This window comes from Oncorhynchus gorbuscha, linkage group LG15, assembly GCF_021184085.1.
Source record: "Oncorhynchus gorbuscha isolate QuinsamMale2020 ecotype Even-year linkage group LG15, OgorEven_v1.0, whole genome shotgun sequence".
Classification (NCBI taxonomy): domain Eukaryota; kingdom Metazoa; phylum Chordata; class Actinopteri; order Salmoniformes; family Salmonidae; genus Oncorhynchus; species Oncorhynchus gorbuscha.
In genome coordinates, this window is record NC_060187.1 from 42,480,632 (window position 1) to 42,500,093 (window position 19,462).

Consider the following 19,462-nt stretch of genomic DNA (forward strand, 5'->3'; position numbering starts at 1 on the left):
GAACGAACGACCAGCCGGCGGTAGCAACCCTAGATTTGTGTCAGGACTATTTCTTGTAGAAGGATTAAATACTATGAATAAATTCAGCAAAATAATGTTTTTAATGAAAATATGTCAATCATTATTTGAATATGTTGGTAACCTGTTGTATAAAAGTGATAATGCCCTCGAAGCCGGTGTTTGGAGGATATATTGGCACAGTTTGCCGACCCTCGACTTCATTCCAATATATCCTCCAAACAACAGTTTTGATGGCATTATCATTTAGAGACTTTTCCAGAAAGAATCATAGCTGTAATCTAATCGCTGCCGAAAGTGCTTCTACAAAGTATTGACTCGGGTGTGAATACTTATGTAAATGAGATATTTCTGTATTTTATTTTTGTCATTATGGGGTATTGTGTGTAGATGGGTGAGAAAAAAATATACATTTAATCCGTTTTGAATTCAGGTTGTAATACAACATGTGGAATAAGTCAAGGGCTATGAATACTTTCTGAAGGCACTCAAGTTCTTTGATGCATTCAGATTCAGTTTTCAAATTCAGTTCTCTAAATTCAGATCCAAAACCAGAGACATCCTGGTACTTTGCCAGTCAGGAATGGTAGAGAACAGATAAAATATCGCTCTCTCTCTGTGGTAAACATAATATTCTGGCAATTTCTGAAGCCAAAGTGGCATGTTTAAATGTATTTTTTTCTTCATATAAATGTGTCTAGCGTTTGAACCGTTTTGGCTATAAGCTATTGTGACCCCATTCCTAAAAGCTTAGTCTATTGAACATGGACGTGCCTTCTGTCCCCTCTATGATGACCACAGGCCGCACACATTTTGAGTTTAGTGTGTGTCATATCTATATATTTAACCACTTTTGAGGTAAAATATTTTTTAACAACCATCCATTTAATAACTGGGAGACAGAGATGTGAAAAAGCATGGTTGTCTTTTGTTCTATCTCAGGGGTATCTCAAAAACTAAAGCCCTTTTTGAGGATTGGCCACTAGCCTATTCATGCTGTGGCTATGCATGCAGAGTACAACCATGAATGAAATGTAACGCTAGATTGTAATGTTTAAAGACAACAAATGTGACCCAACGAGGTGAATGAATAGAAGATATCATAAGGAAAGAATGCGTGCCATTTCACCTTGCGTAGGTTCTCTCGTGATCTCATATCCTGTGACAAACATCCTCTTGGTAAGTGAGCCAGTTTCAGGCAGTTCATTCGACGACTCATTCGCTCGCTCTTCCACTGAGCTGTCAAACACGTTAGATATTAAAATATAGATGGCCAGCTAGCTAAGGAACTATTTGACTCTTCAACAACGTTTTCCCATTTAACAATAGCTCTTCTCGTCTTACTATGACTCTCAGGTGATCTTCAGAGAGTCCAGGTGGTTCTGGTAAGTGTCTTTATTAATTTCATTTGAACCATCCACCTCACCCCCATGTACTGTTGGAGCGTGCTATATAGGCTAGCTAGCTGTCTATAAGAAAGCAACCGAGACACAGTGCCAGTCATCCTCAGCCATGAGTGTAACGTTAGATAGACCTGGTCGGATTGCGTTCCCCATGTATATAATCAAATGGGGATTCCTCATGTCGGTTGTCTGCCGTCTCTCCTGACCCAAGTAAGTAGTTTCACATTGACAGCTGAAAGAGTAGGGCTAGCGAGATACTCTCCTGTTATTATCTGAAGAAAACATAAGCTAATTTAGCTAAGCTTTGCTAACTGGTATTGTATGCCGTTTATGACAGAGTTGGCTGGCTAAAATAACCAAGATGACAAAACAACACGACTATTTGCTTTTGCTACTAACTAACGTTAGGTAGCTAGCGTGTATCATCGCTGTCTGGCTCTGTATCTAATTAGTGGCTACTGCACCGCTCTCAGGCTGGCAGGTCTGCCGGTTTTGACTAGCAGAACTGACTTTTCGTACAAGGTTAGGACAATTTACGCAGCAGGTTAGGAGTATTAACGTAGCAGGTTAGGAGTATTAACGTAGCAGGTTAGAGGAATTCGTTTTAAGGTTTTAAAGCTGGAATCCTTAGTTACTACATCCATCTTTGGACGTATAAATTAAAGATATACCCATTGATTCTTGAATATGACAAAAGAATGCCTTCTGAGCTTCAACTTTTGTACCCCATCAGAAACCAAAATATAAGCTTGTTTTACTCCAATGTTTGTAAACAAACACTGTATAGCCTCAAAACATGGTTAAAACTAATTGTTATATCATGGATAGTCAGTCCTTTCCTCCATAGCTGTCTATGGATGAGAGGCCTGGAGAAATGTAACCAATCATTCAGGCTATCCCAGAGGGCTAGTTAAATACTGTCAATAAATTTCACAATTTTAATTAGGCAATATTTTCATGTTGCACACCTTTTAGTTCTCGTTAAATGCTTTCAATGTTTGTATATACATTTCTACAATGTATAGTATGTTCAAGGTTTTTAAGTCATTGAAATCTGGAGCTATTGGAATTTTAACATTGTCCCATGTACATTGTGTAATTTACAAATGTACCCTAACCCCTATAGGGATATCCAAAGTCAACCCAAATTATGCTTGGGTTGTGTGCTTCTGGACTCTGAATTGATGATCACTTCGGTGCTGCCAGCTGTGAGCATGTGTGAAACAAGCCGAACCTTCATTGACGTTGTGATGCAGTCACAACCACAAGTCTCACAACTCTGTTTTAGACGTGACTGACATCACCCAAATTATCATATTTACAGGTAGTAGTACATTTTGACAAATGTTCAACTCAAATCGATGCCACATAGTCTGTTTCCTATATGAGAAGTAGTTTTTTTAGTGGCAGTTGCTCTTTCAGGAAATTAGGGCTTTGCTCAAATCAAAGAAATTAAGTAAACCTTAAGATACAAGTGATTAGCCTGATCAAATCATATTTTATTTGTCACATATTTCGTAAACAACAGGTGTAGACTAACAGTGAAATGCTTACTTACAGGTCCTTCCCAACAATGCTGAGAAAATATAAAAATAATAACACAAGGAATAAATACACAACGAGTAATGTTAACTTGACTATATGCACAAGGTACCAGTGAGTCAATGTGCAGGGGTACGAGGTAATTGAGGTAGAGAGATATGTATGTATGTGTGTATATGTATTTATATTAGTGGTGCCCAGTCAGCTGTTTGTTCACCCGCACCCGCCCGCAATTGCTAATAACCCATTCGCAACCGCCCAACTATATGTGGAAATCTGAGGCTTGCACCCGACCATAACTCGCTAATATAGAAAATGCGCTGGAGGCTACAGTCATACTGCGGAAGTATGTTGTTGACGGGGTGCATGATTATGCTTTGCATGATTTAGATACTTTTCTGCTTATAATTTCCGACATATTGGTACTTCTTTTGTTGTTGTTGTAAGTCATCTCTATAATTAGATGCATGCAGCTTCTCTTCTGTCATTATATGTTGCCCTAGAAGACTAAATAAACCCATGCTCACCAGAACGTCGTAAATAGTTTCAATCTAGTTGACATCGGGAAAGTTTTCTGTCATCCCTGCTTCTTTTGTAGAGCAAAGGCGTTTAGGGACTGGGGGGAGAATGTAACAAAAGAGAACTGGAACGTTTACAAATTACATTTGCATTCTCTCAAGATGATGAAAGAAATAATATTTCTTCACACCTGTTCTCAAGTTAACATTTTGCCTACATTTGGTGTGTAATTTTACAACTAGAAATGATTAATTCTGCAGAAGTTAATATTAAAGCTATATGAGGTTATAGGTCTACAGTCAGTCAAGATTTCAGTTTCCATTTAACTCATCTGAACAGTAGGCTACAGTTTCCATGATGTGCCATCGGCCTATTGGAAGTCCCTAGCTGTGTTCAATTACCCATACTAACATACTACATACCTAATGAGTATATACTACATACTATTAGTTCATTTGTAAATTAACAGTATCCTTTCAGTTGAGCGTACTAGGAGCTTTGCCTGTCTACAGGAAGTTGATGCTGTTGCTATGCAACTTTTTTCAAATTTTTCAGAGCATTTCGCTCTCAGGTGGTTCAGAGTGCACACTGGACGCTCTGGCTGAGGAGTAGGGTTGATCTGAGAGTTCTGATGTCATAATGGCAGTCAAGCACCCAAATTAACGTTGGTTAGTTACTTCCTGACACAAATGAGAGGACATCTCACTCTGGCCATTTTACTCGCCATAGCAGAGCTGGTTAGGCTGTTTTCACATTATCCAGAGCGTTTGAGAGTGTAACTGCTGTGCTGCTGGCAACAATTTAATTATGTTTTTTTTAACGAAGTTTACTGACACTGGTTATATTCCACGGGTGTTGAGTGTTCGTAAATTCATCAGTTATTCTGCGCTCTGGCACAGAAAGTGCTCTGAAATCGGAGTAGATAACCAGAGTGAATTAACAATGTCCATTGAGAAACACAACGTTTATACCACTTAGCTAAGAATTATGAATTATCAAGCCAATAAACATTGGGTAGTTAGTTAGATGGCATATAGTTAATATACTGGCAAGTCCGATATATTAGTTACACTAGGTAGCTAGTTAACGTACCAGTACATACTACTGTAATGATAAGCGGTGTGTAAGGATAGCATAGCTAACAAATTGTCAGCCAACATAACGTGTAACTTATTTGAAAAGTCATTACTTTATTACATTGCTCAACATTTTCTTAACATTTGTCCATAATGAATTAAAGCAATGAATTTGTATTCTCTCTTGTTGGACTTCGGCTGCATATTTTCCACCATTTGCTTCAAATCTGAAACTGTTGTGAAGCCACATCCATTTTCTGAAGAATTGTATTATGGGCCCTAAAAGCACGGCAATAGTGTTTACTGCTTGTGAATTTAGTATGATGTCCGGGAACTTTTGATATACTAACTATATCCATACTATGACCAATAAGCATACTACATGCTCAATTTACGTCACAATTTGTGCACTTAGTATGAGTATACGAACACAGATGAGTAGGTTAACCACCACTTCCCTCCATATTACTGGCCAACGTGTAATCATTGGAAAACAAACTGGACGATTGACTATCCTACCAAACGGGACCTAAACTGTAGTATCTTCTGTTTCAACAAGATGTGGCTGAATGACGACACGGATAATATAGAGCTGGCTGGCTCCTCTGTGCATTGGCAGGACAGAGCAGCTACGTCTGGTAAGACGAGGGCTGGGAGTGTCTATTTGTCAGTCACTGTTGATGCGAGATCTATAATATTAAAGTAGTCTTGAGCCATCGCTCAATATGGAAGTGGTCAGATGACGTGGATGCTACTCTACAGGACTGTAGCGTAGCACAGACTGAAATATATGTTCCTGGATTCATCCAATGGCATTGAGGAGTATACCAGCCCAGATACCGGCTTCATCAATAAGTGCATTGATGATTGTCCACAGTGACCATACGTACATTTCCCAACCAGAAGCCATGGATTACAGGCAACATCTGCACTGAGCTAAAAGTTAGAGCTGCCGCTTTCAAGGAGTGGGACGCTAATCCTGCCACTTACAAGAAGTCCTGCTATGCCCTCAGACGAACCATCAAAAAGGCAAAGCGTCAATACAGGACTAAGATTGAGTTCTACTACACCGGCTCTGACACTCGTTCGATGTGGCAGGGCTTGAAATATATACGGACTACAAAGGGAAACTCAGCCGTGGACTGCCCAGTGACGCAAGCCTACCAGATGCGCTAAATGCCTTTTATGCTTGCTTCGAGGCAAGCAACACTGAAGCATGCATGAGAGCACCAGCCGATCCAGACGATTGTGATCACACTCTCCGTAGCCGATGTGAGCAAGACCTTTAAACAAGTTCACCACTAAGCTCAGGACCCTGGGAATAAACACCTCCCTCTGCAACTGGACTTCCTGACGGTCTGCCCCCAGGTGGTAAGTGCAGGCAACAACTCATCTGCCACGCTGATCCTCAACACGGGCCCCTCGGGTGCATGCTTAGTCCCCTCCTGTACACTCTGTTCACCCACAACTGCGTGGCCAAGCAACCATTAACATCAACGGGACTGAAGTGGAGCGGGTCGAGAGTTTCAAGTTCCTTTGTGTCCACATCACCAGCGAACTGTCATGGTCCAAACACACAAGACAGTCGTGAAGAGGGCACAACAGCACCTTTCCCCCTCAGGAGACTGAAAAAATTTGGACTCTGTCCCCAGAGTTCTAAAGTTCTAGAGCTGCACCATTGAGAGCATCACCGCCTGGTATGGAAACTGCTCGGCATCTGACCATAAGATGCTAAAGAGGGTAGTGCGTATAGCCCAGTACATCACTGGGACCAAGCTTCCTGACATTCAGGACCTATATGCTAGGCGATGTCAGAGGAAAGCCCCAAAAATAGCCTTCTTATTTAATAAAAATAAAAATGAAATATTTTAGTGAATATTTTCTTTACCCAACAATGCAGTTCAAGAAATAGAGTAACTTCTTGGTGACTGGGGGGGGCAGTATTGAGTAGCTTGGATGAATAAGGTGCCCAGAGTAAACTGGCTGCTACTCAGCCATAAAAGCTAGAATATGTATATAATTAGTATATTTGGATAGAAAACTGTTCGAATGATGTCTAAGTATAACAGAACTCATATGGCAGGTGAATACCTGAGAAAAAAATCCAACCAGGAAGTGGGAAATCTGAGGTTGGTTGTTTTTCAATTCATGCCCTATTGAAGATACAGTGGGATATTGGTAATGTTGCACTTCCCCTGGCTTCCACTAGATGTCAACAGTCTTTAGAACTTTGAGGCTTCTACTGTGAAGTGGGGCCGAAATGAGAGGGGAATGAGCCAGGTGTCTGGTAGATTGCCACGCTCGTGACGCGTGGTCATGTGAAAGTTGGCTTGCGTTCCATTGCTTTTCTACAGACAAAGAAATTCTCCGGTTGGGACATTATTGAAGATTTATGTTAACATCCTAAAGATTGATTCTATACTTAGTTTGACATGTTTCTACGACCTGCAATATAACTTTTTTGACTTTTCGACCAACCTTTCGGCTGGACTTGCACGTGCGTTTGGATTTGTTTACCAAATGCCCTAACAAAAGTATCTATTTGGACATAAATTATGGACATTATCGAACAAAACAAACAATTATTGTGGAACTGGGATTCCTGGGAGTGATTTCTGATGAAGATCAAAGGTAAGTGAATATTTATAGTGCTATTTCTGACTAATGTTGACTCCACAACATGGCGGATATCTCTTTGACTGTTTTGGTCTCTGAGCGCCATTCTCAGATTATTGCATGGGTTGCTTTTTAATTTTTTTATCTGACACAGTGGTTGCATTAAGGAAAATTTAATCTAATGTTCCATGTATAATAGTTGTATCTTTTATCAATGTTTATTATGAGTATTTCTGTAAATTGATGTGGCTCTCTGCAAAATCACCGCATGTTTTGGAACTACTGAACATAACACGCCAATGTAAAATGAGATTGTTGTATATAAATATGCACTTTATCGAACAAAACATGTATTGTGTAACATGATGTCCTATGAGTGTCATCTGATGAAGATCATCAAAGGTTAGTGATTAATTTGATCTATATTTATGCTTTTGTGACTCCTCTATTTGGCTGGAAAAATGGCTGTGTCTTTCTGTGACTTGGTGGTGACCTAACATAATCGTCTGTGGTGCTTTTGCTGTAAAGCCTTTTTGAAATCAGACACTGGCTGGATTTAACGAGAATTTTATCTTAAATTGTGTAAAATACTTGTATACTTGAGGAATTTTAATTTTGAGATTTTTGTTTTGAATTTGGCACCCTGCACTTTCACTGGCTGTTGGCGGGGTGGGACGCTACCGTCCCGAATATCCCAGAGAGGTTAAGGGCTTGTACGTAAGCATTTCACGGTAACATACAATTTCTCGCTCCGGATCCTGGATGTCAGGATGTCCAGGATCCAGTTGCAGAGGGCTTCCTCACACTCCTCAGTCCACTTCACAGGGTTGCCTGCCCCCTTTGAAGTGAGGTTGGTCAGAGGGACAGCGATGGTCGAAAACTGTGGAATGAATCTCCGGTACCACCCTGCCAGACCTAGGAAGGACTTCACCTGTGTCTTGGTTCTGGGTTGAGGGCTATTCCTGATGGACTCCACTTTCTCCACCTGAGGCCGAACTTCACCCTTACCCAGCTGGTAACCCAGGTACTTTGTCTCCTGTTTCGCCCACTCACACTTCAGAAGGTTAAGCGTGAGGCCTGCTTCATGGATCTTCCCCAGGACTCTGCTAAGATGCTGTATGTGCTCCTCCCAGGAGTGGCTGTAGATCACCACGTCGTCCAAGTAAGCAGCACAGTAATCGTCACAGTCCTGGAGGACCTTGTCCATCAGCCTCTGGAAAGTCGCAGGGGCCCCATGAAGGCCAAACGGCATGACCTTGAACTGGAACAGGCCCATTGGCGTCCGGAATGCAGTGTAGGCCTTGGATTGTTCATCCAGGGGCACCTGCCAGTACCCTTTGCAGAGATCCAATGTGGTGATGTAATGAGCTCTACCTATTCTCTCCAGTAAGTCGTCAATGCGGGGCATGGGATAGGCATCAAACTGGGAGATGGCATTCACCTTACGGAAGTCCATGCAGACGCGCAAAGAGCCATCCTTCTTTGGGACAATGACAATTCACTTGAAGATGGCTCGACAACATCCATCTCTATCATGGTGTGGACCTCTTCCTTGAGGGCTACCACCAGCCTCTCAGGCACACGGTAAGGATGTTGGCGGACAGGGTTCTGGCCAGGTTTCAAACGAATGATGTGTTCTAGGACTTTGGTTCTTCCTGGTCTCTGACTGAAGAGGGCCGGATACTTGCCAAACAGCTGCTTCAGCTCATCTTGCTTGTCTTCTTCCAGGTGAGCCGGTATGACTTCTGCTCGTTCTTTCCATGCCTCTGTGACCCCATCTGACTCATCCTCTTCTACTCTGCGGACCAGAAAGGACTTTCCTTTGGAGAGTTCCTCTCTCTCCTCCCAGGCCTTGAAGGTTCACATGGTAGGTTTGCTTCTTCTTACCCTTGTCCGGGTGCAGCACCTCGTAGGTCACTGGGCCCATCTTCCTCCCGATTAGGTACGGTCCTTGCCATTGCGCAAGGAGCTTGCTGGTAGACGAGGGAAGGAGGAGCAGGACTTTCTGTCCTGGCTCAAACTCTCTGTGGCGAGCGTGCTGGTCATAGCCTCTCTTCTGGGCTTGCTGAAGGTTTGCTCTAGCTTCCTCTCGGTACCGTTCCAACCTGTCTCGCATCTGGAGGACATACTGGATAATTCCCTGTCCTGAGGTAGCTACTGGGGAACCTTTCCAGCACTTCTTCAGCAGGTCCAGTGGTCCTTGCACTGGCCATCCATAGAGGAGTTCGAATATCCCAGTCTTTACCAGTGTCAGCCACAAACTTCCTCAGCATGTTCTTGAGCGTTTGATTGAATCTCTCTACGAGCCCATCCGTTTGGGGATGGTAGGGAGTAGTCCTCAAGCCTTTAATGCCCAGCTGTCGGTGGAGTTGAACCATCAGTCGCGAGGTGAAGTTTGTCCCTTGGTCCGTCAGGATTTCATCTGGGATTCCTACACGAGAGAAGAGCTGAACAAGAGCACTGATTATTTTTGGAGTGGTTATGGAACGGAGTGGGAAGGCTTCTGGGAACCGGGTGGCATAGTCACAGATCACCAATATATACTTGTAACCTGCACTACTCTTCTCCAAGGGTCCAACAATGTCCATTGCAATTCTCTTGAATGGGGTAGAGATAACTGGCAGTGAACATAGAGGAGCCCGTTCAGACCTACGGACAGCACTGGTTTTCTGGCACGTGGGGCATGATTTGCAGTATTTTTGTACATCAGTATACATGGAGGGCCAAAAGAAACGGGAGCCTAGCCTAAGATAGGTCTTATGTTGCCCTAGATGGCCTGCCCATGGAACTGTATGTGCAAGGTTGAGAACAAGTGGTCTACAGGTAGATGGCACCACCAACTTCCTGCTATCTGCCTCTGACCCAAGGTAGAGTATGTGGTTGTCTACTGTGTAAATCCCCCACATGAAGATTGACTGTCCCCAGCTAAGGCCTTGTCAAACAAACATTTCAAGGTTGCGTCAGACTTCTGCAGTGTAGCAAAATTTTGTGGAACATCCCATTGCACCTCTAACCCAGACACATCAGCAACAGGTACAGGGGTTCCCACATACTTCTCAAGACGCCGCTGGCGGCGTGACTTTCTGGGCCCTTTGGTTCCCCCCTCGCACAGACTATCACACAAGTCAGGCAGAGGTTGTAAACCAGCTTTGGCCTGGGCACGAGTGACAACTGAACATGCCATCTGAACATCAGACTGGCAAACTGACTGCTCATATAGCTGACCCCCCACACTTCCCAACAGATCAGAGAGTACAGGCACATCCCTCCCCAAAATCATCTCAAAAGGTAGCTTCTCCATTACCCCAACTTTGAGGAGGTATTTCTGACCCTGAATCTCAACTGTGAGCTCAGCTGTGGGCTGCTGTGACTGGTCACCATGGACACATAGGATCAGTGTCTGATGACCATAATCAATGTCATTAACAGGTACATTACCTTTTCTGATCAATGACAGGGAACTGCCGGTGTCAATCATTGCAGTAAGACTTTTACCATTCACTTTTACAGGTACCAAGCATGACCCTTCCCGAGTCTGTCTATTCTGAACACCATCCCCCTCTCTGGGTACATAACAGTAACCTGAGAGCTTTACGTAGCGGACACATTGAAGCTTTGTGCCCCTGCTGCCGGCAGTAAAAACAGGTCAGACCCCTCCCATCAGAGCGAACTGCATGATCCCTTACCTCCCTCCCAGACACATAACCCCCAGAGTTACCTCCACCATCTCTGGCGTTTCTGATGCCCCTTGTGTCTCTGAGACTCCTTGGAGCGGGTGCTGCAGGTTGTGGTGGGCCCCCTTTACGTGCATTAAGATACTGCAGTGCAAGCTTGGCCGCCATAAGCCCGTCCTTGGTCTCGTGCTCTGTAGAAGTTGCTCGAGGATGATGACCTCCCCGATTTCGTCCTGTGTCTTCTCCCCCAGTCGAACCCATCGTCGGTAGAGACCCTTGAGGCGGTGGTACGTCTCTGTCGGCGACTCACCCGATGGCGTTGATGCAGCTCTGAAGCGTTGACGGTACGTTTCCGGTGAGATGTCAAACTTCACCAGCAGCGCTTCCTTCAAGCCCTTGTAGACATTGGACAGCCCCTCATCCATTGCTGTGTAAGCCTCTAAGGCCTTGCCCGTGAGCAATGGGACAAGCCTGCAGGCCCACTCTACCTCAGGCCACTGCCATGTCTTAGCCATGCGCTCAAACCTCAGCAGGTAGTTTTCAATGTCCTCCCCCTGCTGGTATGAGGGCATCTTTGGCTCCTTCCTCAGGAATGCTAAAAGATGGACGTTAACACTGCTGGACTGGTCTCCTGGTGCTGGCCTCATTACTGCTTGGGGTGCCTGCTGCATCGAGCCTTTGTCGTCCTGGTGTTGGAAGACCCAATCTTGGGCTCTCACTGACGAGTTCTGCCTGGTGGGGAGCTGTGAGGATAGATTGGTGTAGGCCACGTAACTCCTGCTTGAGGTCTTCGTCCCTCCTCTCAAGGCAGGTGAAAAGTTGCTGAAAAAGGGTTACCATGGTTGGGTGTGGTTCTGGTCCCCCAACTGCTCCTTCAGTCAGCAGCTCACCCAGTTCTGGTTGTCTTTGGCCCCGCAGTCGGGCTCCTAGTTTCTCATACTTGACCTCTTCTTCACCAGACGATTCCATGGTATTCCACCCCGGTTCAACTTCAGGTACCTTTTCTGACAGTTGATGCTGTTGCTGAGAACGCAATCCTGTACGCATTCCTTTACCTCTCTTGTCGGAATTCACTGATTTGCGGTACGCCATCCCACCACTGCCACCATATGTGTCACGTAGAGTAGGCCAGAAGGCTAAACTGGATAACCTAACCTCTATCAAAATAAAAAGATGGCGGAGCCGCAAAAGTTCTTCTGTGCAAAGGTGTTTATTTACAAGTGATTCCGGAACAAAAAACAACAGTACTGCCATCAACGTCTACCTTATGGGACAGCTTAAAAACAATGCTGCCCCATCCACAGCTCAATCCAAAATGCCTCTCCATGACTGAAAGAGAGGCTCCTTTTGTAGGGCTAGCCCCTCCCCTCAGAACAATTAACATTTACATTTACATTTAAGTCATTTAGCAGACGCTCTTATCCAGAGCGACTTACAAATTGGTGCATTCACCTTATGACATCCAGTGGAACAACCACTTTACAATAGTGCATCTAAATATTTTAAGGGGGGGGGGTGAGAAGGATTACTTTATCCTATCCTAGGTGTTCCTTAAAGAGGTGGGGTTTCAGGTGTCTCCGGAAGGTGGTGATTGACTCCGCTGTCCTGGCGTCGTGAGGGAGTTTGTTCCACCATTGGGGAGCCAGAGCAGCGAACAGTTTTGACTGAGCTGAGCGGGAACTGTACTTCCTCAGTGGTAGGGAGGCGAGCAGGCCAGAGGTGGATGAACGCAGTGCCCTTATTTGGGTGTAGGGCCTGATCAGAGCCTGGAGGTACTGAGGTGCCGTTCCCCTCACAGCTCCGTAGGCAAGCACCATGGTCTTGTAGCGGATGCGAGCTTCAACTGGAAGCCAGTGGAGAGAGCGGAGGAGCGGGGTGACGTGAGAGAACTTGGGAAGGTTGAACACTAGACGGGCTGCGGCGTTCTGGATGAGTTGTAGGGGTTTAATGGCACAGGCAGGGAGCCCAGCCAACAGCGAGTTGCAGTAATCCAGACGGGAGATGACAAGTGCCTGGATTAGGACCTGCGCCGCTTCCTGTGTGAGGCAGGGTCGTACTCTGCGGATGTTGTAGAGCATGAACCTACAGGAACGGGCCACCGCCTTGATGTTAGTTGAGAACGACAGTTTGTTGTCCAGGATCACGCCAAGGTTCTTAGCGCTCTGGGAGGAGGACACAATGGAGTTGTCAATTAACCCTGTTTAATTAATCAATTAACAATACAAACTTACATTTTCCATGAACTAAACATACTAAAGGATATACATTGCAACACGGTTTTAAACAATATCACAACATAACATTTACAACATTACATCACTACTGACAATACCTTTCAATATGCCCATATGCATTAATGAGCCATTTGGGACAGGCACTATAAAGCCAACCCAATTCCCTTAGCTCGGGTCCTTTTCCAGCATACCCGGAAGCTACAGAAATGGAGAGAGAGGAACAGAACAAACAAACAATGCGCTCATCCACAACATTGATAAGTATAATAATTATTGTATCTCTCAAATATGAACATTGACTAGTGTGAGGTGCATGCACCAAGACAGAAGTTAATTTGTGTGTCGACCCACCTTGTTAACTTATCTTATAATGGCGCAGGGAGGGAGTGATGAATATGTGTGTGCGTTAACGAACCAAATGCTGCCCGCGGCCAGTGACTGACTTCTACGTCACAGTCGCTCATTGTATGCGCTTTCGGTAGCCTGATTGCGTTCAGAGGAGAAATCTGCACACAATGCATCCCTGACCACCTGTTGAAGTGGTCAGCCAGATCTGAACACAATCAGACCACAAAACGACTTTTGTCTCCCGTCTTTTCAATGCGGTCTTCGTATTTTGATAGCAGAAGTCTCATGTAAGTGTCGTGTTTACACGACCAGAGCCGGCGTAGTAGGATTCGATTTTAGTCATGTATTCAAGCTTTGTCTGTATGATGTATTTGTCGGAGGTCTTAGTGGAATTTCTTATAAGCATCCCACTCCTTGAAAGCGGCAGCTCTAACTTTTTGCTCAATGAGGATGTTTCCTGTAATCCATGGCTTCTGGTTGGGATATGTACGTACAGTGCATTCGGAAAGTATTCAGACCCCTTGACTTTTTCCACGTTTGGTTACGTTACAGCCTTATTTTAAAATGTTTTTTTTTAAATTCCTCAATCTACACACTATCAAATGTATTACAAATAAACATGCATTACTTCATAGTTTTGATGTCTCCAATATTATTATACAGTGTAAAAATAAAGAAACCTTTGAATGATTAGGTATTCTAAAACTGTTGACTGGTAGTGTATGGTCACTGTGATGAATAAATAACTACACTGCCTTTGAGGAATAAAATGCTATCTACTGGCCCATATTTCTTTTTATTTTCTTTGATCAGGAGCATCTTGGAGGTAAGTCTTTGTTAATAGATTAGTTTGGGTGTCAGATTTTATTTTAAGACTTGACAGTCTCCTCTTGGTTTCCTCATGAATGTGCCAACTGCAGAAGAAATATTGAGGCTCTTCGGCATCATGTTTTGCCATGATTTGTTTCCCATTGATAATGTACATTCCATTTTTGGGATGAATTGATTATGATAATTAAACATTTCAGATGTGAAGAAAAGTACCTTGTTACTTTTTCTGCATCTGGCTGCAGTGTTCACCATCACAGTACAGTTAGAGCCCCTCTTTCTGACCTTGCCCTGTTGACCACCAAACTCTGCTTTCTGGAAAGCTCAAGTTAGTACAGGGTGTTCTTGCCAAACTGGAGATTTGGAGGTGGTTATGGAGGGCTTGAGAAGCGCGGCACCAATATCCCCCAGGCCTTTGAGCCGATGCCTGGGTACTTTTCACAGGTGAGCTCAAAGACTGTGGTCTGTAACAGGTCTGCCCATGTTGATCCGGAGTTGGGGCGAGAAATATCCTGACATGGTGCAAGTCCCTTCAGTAGCCTGGCACTGTTTGCACTCCAAGCCCACGGGCCGCGGCACATAGAGGGTGGCCTTTCTAGTCCCTGCCCTGCGGTTTACCTTCCAAGGCCAAGACAAACCAGCAACCCCCATCACTGAAAGTGTAATGAAGTGCTTTAGATTAAAATAGAAACAAATGTGAAATTTTGCGCTACAGAGTGAACCAGAGAATCATGTTTTTCTGCCGAAATGGGGAGTCCGAACTGGTACCCTCGAAGACTGAACATTGTTGACGTGAAATGGCACACTGAAATTATATCTAGTGAAGTTGACTAAACTAAACTGCTTGGAGTAACCCTGGCTTGTAAACTGTCATGGTCAAAACATATTGATACAACAGTAGCTAAGATGGAGAGAAGTCCATAGGTTTGTCGCACCTGGACTGCTGTTCAGTCGCTTGGTCAGGTGCCATAAAGAGGGACTGAGGAAAATTGCAATTGGCTCACAACAGGGCAGCACATCTGGCCTTTGGATGTACACAGAGAGCTAACATTAATAATATGCATGTCAATCTCTCATGGCTCAAAGTGGAGGAGAGATTGACTGTATCAATACTTGTATTTGTGACATTGACATGTTGAATGCACCGAGCTGTCTGTTCGAACTATTGTCACACAGCTCGGACACCCATGCATTCCCCACAAGGCATGCCACCAGTCTATTCACAGTGCCCAAGTCCAGAACAGACTATGGGAGGCACACAGTACTAAATAGAGCTATGACTACATGGACCTCTATTCCACATCAAGTAATTCATGCCAGCAGTAAAAAATGTATTTAAAAAAAATGGTAAAAATACAGCTTATGGAACAGCAGGGACTGTGAAGCAATGCAAGCATAGACAAACACATATACGCATGGTGTACAAGATGGTGCTGGAGGAGATGGCCGCCGTTTTACGGTCTCCTAACCAATTGTGCTATTTTGTGGGGGGGTTTTCGCGATATTTGTAAATTATTTTGTACATAATGTTTCTGCAACCTTATCTTACGGCAGAAAAGAGCTTCTGGATATCAGGACAGCGATCACTTACCTCGGATTAGACAAAGATTTCTTCAATAATATATAATAATAATATATGCCATTTAGCAGACGCTTTTATCCAAAGCGACTTACAGTCATGTGTGCATACATTCTACGTATGGGTGGTCCCGGGGATCGAACCCACTACCCTGGCGTTACAAGCGCCATGCTCTACCAACTGAGCTACAGAAGGACAACAGCAAGCAGGACTCGAACGATATTATCCAAACAACCCACAGGGCAGACATCCCAATTATTCGCAAGAGGAAGCGACGCCGAGGATGAAGAGCCGGATGCCTCGTCCGGACCCGCAGAAGACCACTAGGAAAGCTGCTGTTACCGTCAATATTACTCACCAACGTGCAATCAATGGACAATAAACTAGACGAGGTAAGATCATGAATATCCTACCAACAGGACATCAAAAACTGTAATATCATATGCTTCACGGAATCGTGTCTGAACGACGACATGGATATGCTGCACCGGCAGGATAGAACAGCACACTCCGGTAAGACGGGGGGGGGGGGTGCGGTCTGTGCATATTTGTAAACAACAGCTGGTGCACGAAATCTAAGGAAGTCTCTAGATTATGCTCGCCTGAAGTTGAGTATATTGTGATAAACTGCAGGCCACACTACTTGCCTAGAGTTCTCAGCTATACTTTTCGTGGCTGTTTATTTACCACCACAGACAGATGCTGGCGCTAAGACCGCACATAGTCAGCTGTATAAGGAAATAAGCAAACAGGAAACCACTCACCCAAACCACTCGCTCCTAGTGGTGGGAGACTTTTTTTTAATGCAAACTTAAATCAGTTCTACCAAATCTCTATCAACAGGTTAAATGTGCAACCAGAGGAAAAACAATTCTAGATAACCTGTACTCCACACACAGACGCGTACAAAGCTCTCCCTTGCCCTCCATTTGGTAAATCCGACCACAACTGTCCTCCTGATTCCTGCTTACGAGCAAAAATTAAAGCATGAAGCACCAGTGACTGTCTATAAAAAAAAATGTCAGATGAAGCAGATGCTAAACTACAGGACTGCTTTGCTATCACAGACTGGACAATGTTCCAAGATTCTTCCGATGACATTGAGGAATACAATGGCTTTATCAATAAGTGCATTGAGGACGTTGTCCCCACAGTGACTGTACGTACACACCCCAACCAGAAGCCATGGATTACAGGCAACATTCGCACTGCGCTAAAGGGTAGAGCTGCCGCTTTCAAGGTGTGGGACTCTAACCTGGAAGCTTTGCCCTGTGACGAACCATCAAACAGGCAAAGCGTCAATACAGGGCTAAGATTGAATCATACTACACCGGCTCCGATGCTCGTCGGATGTGGCAGGCTTGCAAACTATTACAAACTATTACAGACTACAAAGGGAAGCACAGTCGTGAGCTGCCCAGTGACAATAGCCTACCAGACGAGCTAAATCACTTCTATGCTCGCTTCGAGGAAAGCAACACTGAGGCATGCATGAGAGCATCAGCTGTTCTGGACGACTGTGTGACCACGCTATCCGTAGCCGACGTGAGGAAAACCTTTAAACAGGTCAACATACACAAGGCAGCGGGGCCAGACGGATTACCAGGACGTGTGCTACGGGCATGTGCTGACCAAGTGGCAGGTGTCTTCACTGACAGTTTCAACATGTCCCTGATTTGAGTCTGTAATACCAACATGTTTCAAGCAGACCGCCATAGTCCCTGTGCCCAAGAACACAAAGGCAACCTGCCTAAATGACTACAGACCCGTAGCACTCACGTCCGTAGCCATGAAGTGCTTTGAAAGGCTGGTAAATGACTCACATCAACACCATTAGCCCAGAAACCCTAGACTCGCTCAAATTTGCATACCGCCCAAACAGATCCACAGATGATGCAATCTCTATTGCACTCCACACTGCCCTTTCCCACCTGGACAAAAGGAACACCTATGTGATAATGCTGTTCATTGATTACAGCTCAGCGTTCAACACCATAGTACCCTCAAAGCTCATCACCAAGCTAAGGATCCTGGGACTAAACACCTCCCTCTGCAACTGGATCCTGGACTTCCTGACAGGCCGCCTCCAGGTGGTGAGGGTAGGTAGCAACACATCTGCCACGCTGATCATCAACACTGGAGCTCCCCAGGGGTGTGTGCTCAGTCCCCTCCTGTACTCCCTGTTCACACACACGACTGCATGGCCAGGAACGACTCCAACTCCATCAAGTTTGCTGACGACACAACAGTGGTAGGCCTGATCACCAACAACGACGAGACAGCCTATAGAGAGGTCAGATACTTGGCCGGGTCGTGCCAGAATAACAACCTATCCCTCAATGTAACCAAGACTAAGGAGATGATTGTGGACTACAGGAAAAGAGCACCGAACACATCCCCATTCTCATCGACGGGGCTGTAGTGGAGCAGGTTGAGAGCTTCAAGTTCCTTGGTGTCCACAACAACAAACAAGATTGGTCCAAACCCACCAAGACAGTCATGAAGCGGGCACGACAAAGCCTATTCCCCCTCAGGAAACACAAAAGATTTGGCATGGGTCCTGAGATCCTCAAAAGGTTGTACAGCTGCAACATCGAAAGCATCCTGACCATTTTGCGCAAATGCTGCCATCAATCCACAGTTTCTGGTTGGGGAAGATTTTAATAGTCGCTGTTGGTACAACATCAACGATGCACTTGCTAATAAACTTGCTCACCGTATACATTAATGTTGTTGTTCGACGCTATCCGGAACATATCCCAGTCAACGTGATCGAAGCAATCTTGATGCGTGGAATCAGACTGCTCGGACCAGCGTTGAACAGACCTGAGCACGGGCATTTCCTGTTTTAGTTTGTCTATAGGCTGGGAGCAACAAAATGGAGTCGTGGTCAGATTTGCTGAAAGGAGGGCGAGGGATGGCTTTGTATGCGTCGCGGAAGTTAGATTAACAATGATCCAGAATTTTTCCAGCCCTGGTTGCGCATTCGATATGCAGTATGTGGTAGCAGAGGCCTGAGGGCACACACTTAATATGTTGTGAAATCTGTTATGAATGTATTGCAATGTTTTGAAAATGTTTAACTACGTTAATTTTGCTGGATCCCAGGAAGAGTAGCTGGTGCTGGGGATCCATAATATATACGACTCTCAAACTAAAAGCATACTTTTTGGAACAAATCAGTCAACGCTAAACCTCGTTTAGATCGATTACTGAATAATGTGGCTATTGAGCAAGTTGATGAGACAACTGCTGGGTGCAACCCTAGATAGCAAGCTTTCATGGTCAAAACATATAGACTCAATGGTTACTAAAATGGGGAGAAGTTGGTCGATAATAAAGCGCTGCTCTACCTTAACAGCACTATCAACAAGGCAGGTCCCACAGGCCGTAGTGTTGTTGCACCTGGACTACTGCCCAGCTATGTTGTCATGTGCAGCAAAGGACGTTGGTAAATGTGCAGTTGGTCCAGAACAGCGCAGCACGCATCGCACTTAGATGTACGCGGATGGAATGTGTCAGTAACATGCATGTCAGTCTCTCCTGGCTCAAAGTTGAGGAGAGATTGACTGCATCACTATTGGCCTTTGTGCGAGGTGTTGTTGAAGGTACAGAACTCTGTTCA

General features: G+C 44.7%; 1 protein-coding gene across 2 annotated transcripts in view; it reads left to right on the forward strand.

Annotated features, from left to right (window-relative positions):
• Positions 1-1,221: 1,221 nt before the first annotated feature.
• atp13a3 (ATPase 13A3) overlaps positions 1,222-19,462 on the forward strand; it is a 58,093-nt gene continuing 39,852 nt past the window's right edge. For both annotated transcript variants that reach the window (XM_046302161.1, XM_046302164.1), the window contains exon 1: positions 1,222-1,403. The gene's annotated coding sequence lies outside the window, so the exon portion shown is untranslated. The remainder of the gene's footprint in view (positions 1,404-19,462) is intronic.